Source organism: Populus euphratica, unplaced genomic scaffold, assembly GCF_000495115.2.
Source record: "Populus euphratica unplaced genomic scaffold, PopEup_1.0 scaffold691.1, whole genome shotgun sequence".
Classification (NCBI taxonomy): domain Eukaryota; kingdom Viridiplantae; phylum Streptophyta; class Magnoliopsida; order Malpighiales; family Salicaceae; genus Populus; species Populus euphratica.
The window spans coordinates 168,020-171,830 of NW_011500379.1; positions in this window are offsets into that span (position 1 = coordinate 168,020).

The window sequence follows — 3,811 nt, forward strand, 5'->3', positions numbered from 1 at the left end:
GTTAACATAAGCTTGAATGCCTAACAACATTTACAAGTATTAATATTAATCAAATAAGATAATTAATATAATCATGTTAACAATTAATCTGATTGGAACCTCCTTTATTTATGATTTCCAATTGAAAAATAAGAGTTTATACTATACTTATTTGATATACTATTAGTGGATCCTCTAACCTTGATATTTGTTGTTATCATTATTTAATCCTTACATTAATCTTTCATCTCAAAGTTCTCATCAATTTCTTTATTATTATTATTATTATTATTGCTATTACTACTACTATTACTACTACTATTGTTTCTATTGTTGTTGTTCTTGTTACTATTGTTGTTGTTATTGTATTATTGTTATCTATAATTTATATAATTAACCCCCCATGGTTCGATGTCAGTCTTGCTAGGTTATTTATTACTTCGACACTTCTGCACTTGGAAGAAGATATTAATCTTATAGGAATGTCAAGTTTTTGGTGCCGTTACCGGGGAGGTAAATTCTTGTACAAATTATAGTATTTATTTTATTTTCTCTTTTCACTTTTCTTGTATCTAACTTTATTTCTTTTGTTTTGTTTTGTTTCTTCTTTTGTTTTCTTCTTTCTTTTATTCTATCCCTACACGTGCATGAGAGTTTAGTCACGTACTTTAAGTTGTAGAGTTTGCAGAGTATCCTCGTTATTTTTAGAAAATATGATCGAAGAAGATAAGCAATCTCTTCGTAATGAGAATAATGAGCATAACCGTATTAGAACACTTAGAGATCACATGAATCCTATAAGAACAAGTGTATCCTCATACATAGTTTTCCCTTCCAATACATGTTATTTTAATTTTAAGTCAGACATTATTCAACTTTTACCTTCTTTTCATTGCTTAGATTTAGAAAATCCATACTTGCATTTAAGAAAATTTTAAGAGGTCTGTAACGTTTATAATAACTTAAATTATAGCATGAACATAATCACATGAACACTATTAGATTAAAGCTTTTTCTTTTTCCATTAAAAGATAAAGCGAAAACATGACTACAAAATTTGAGACTTGGATCTACTCGTGCTTGGAATGAAATGCAATAATAGTTTTTAAAGAAGTTTTTCCCTTCTCATCGAACAACCTTTTTCAAAAGACAAATCACCACTTACTTAATACTTGTCCTCATCATGGTTTTGAAACATGCAGATTTGTTTCATATTTTTATGAAGGGTTACCACCTAGAGATAGAACTCTTTCAACAGACAAATCATCACTTTTACTCAAAAACCTGGGGAAACATTTTACCAATGTTAGGATAGATATCAAAACTTGCTTAATACTTGCCCTCATCATGGTTTTGAAATATGGAGATTGGTTTCACATTTTTTATCAAGGCTTAACACCTAAAGATAGGCAAATGGTTGAATTGATGTGTAATGAAACTTTTGAAGATAAAGACCCTGATGAAGTAACGAAGTACTTAGATTTGTTAGCTGAAAATGCATAAAATTAGGACACTATAAGCACTTATGAGGCATCGAGTAAAACTCAACCCCATACACCTTGCAAAATGTATGACAGATTTTAAAGAGACTTGCAAAATTGACATCTGCTCTCAATTTTCAAGAGAAAGGTAGGTTTCCATCTCAATCACAATAAAATCTCAAGGGGCAATACAATGCAAATGCAAGTAGTTCCGGAAGTCAACACATGGATCAAGTCAAATTAGTCACTACTCTTCGCAGTAGTAACGTTATCGAAAAACCCACTCTTGAATCTTATGTGAAAGATGATGACTCAATCTTTAAGGGTAAAGAAGAGGTTGAATCTGAATATTACAAAGAAAAAATTGATTCCCCACTAGCACTTTCATTTCCTTATGCCATGACCAAACAAAGAAAAGTCAATTACAACTCTGAAATATTTAAAACTTTTGAACAAGTAAGGATCAATATACCTTTGTTGGATGCTATTAAACATGTTCCTTTTTATGCTAAATTTTTTAAAGATCTGTGCATTGTGAAGAGAAAATTGAATATGTAAAAGAAAATCTTTTTAGCTAAACAAGTAAGTGTCATTCTTTAGAATGATAATCCTTTGAAATATAAAAATCCTGGTTGTCCTATAATTTTTTGCTTTATTGGAGAACATAAAATTAAAAGTTCTTTACTTGATCTTGAAGCTAGTGTGAATTTACTTTCATATTCAGTTTTTTAAAATCTCAATCTAGGTGAGTTAAAACTAACTTTTATAATTATCTTACTTGCTGATAGATTTGTAAAAGTGCATAGAGAAATAGTTAAAGATATGTTAGTACAAGTCAATAAATTTATTTATCATGTGGATTATATTGTCGTGGACACATAACCTGTTGAAGCATGTAATTCATTTCCTGTTATTTTAGGACGTTCGTTTCTTACAACTTCTAATGCATTGATTAATTGTAAGAATGAACCAATGAAGCTATCTTTTGGAACATGACATTGGAGATGAATATTTTCAACATTTACAAACAACCTGGTTATGATAATGATTCATAAGTAGTAAACTTATTAATGAATTAGTTTATGATCAATTTGAATCTGCCGTGAGTAAAACAAAGTTTGATGAATCTGAAGATGTCCAAATGATTTATTCTCAGGAAGAAATCACATATGAAAAAGGATTTTTACCAACTCACTAGAGTACTAAAGATAAAAGAAAGTTTTTGAGTGACGTGCAGAATTTTTATTGGGATAACCCGTACTTATCCAAATATTATCCTAATTAAATATTTCAAAGATACATTCCCAACAATGAGAGAGCTTAGATCAAAATGGAGCAATGCATTTATTGAGAAACATGTGTATCCTTATGGGGCCTTTGATATTGAGAATCCAAAGAATGATAATGTTTTTAAGGTAAATGGATATTGTTTGAAAGTTTACTTAAATAATTTTCTTTGTCAAAATGAATCTATTGGTTTGAATGATCTTATAGATAAAGGTTGATTATTTTATTTTTCTTACATTATTTTTGTGTTTTTTTATGTGTGACACTTGTTTTGCTAGTCGTTCTCACCTCGGTTAAATACGGATAAAGGTACTTTATGACTCTTAAGTCGGTTCTTTCAATTTTCTAAGATAACTGATATTTGTATATATATTTGTTCAATTGTTTGTTCCTTTTTTCTTTGCATTTCTTTTCCACTTCTCATCTTAAAAAATGGATACCACTCTTGAAAAATTAAAAAAGTATTTTCTCACTTTGCCTCAAAATGTGATTACAAAAATTTACCTAGTTAAGTGTGTAAGATTGAGGTTGTTAATGAACCATGAAATTTCTGAAGAGATTCGCTGGCTAATTGAAGCAAAGGTCATATTATCAAGTGAGTCCTCTAATTCCTTCATTTCACACATGCATGGAATAGGTAAAAGCACTTTTGCAAAGAAATACGGTGCAAAATGACTAAAAGTCTGTCATCGATGTGCCAGATGAACTTGTAATATATAATATCGTTCTTTAGGAATGGTATCTATAAACCGTGAAGATAAAATACAATTCATTAAGGATGGTCTGAGTAAAGAGTTTTTAGATAATCTTCTATTGACTCTTGAGACGCATCGTCTTTAGATAATCTTCTATTGACTCTTGAGACACATCCTAGTGGAGATGTGCATAATGCGATTCATGATTTATGACCACTATTCCATAAAGAACATAATTGACATAGTTTTAGGTATCTGACTAAAAAAAACTCTGTTTGCCAGTTTTTAAGAAAACTAGATGGAAAAATTATCCCCGACCCATAGAGGGCGTTTAAGCCGTTCTTGGACGTAAAACCAAGGGAAGATATG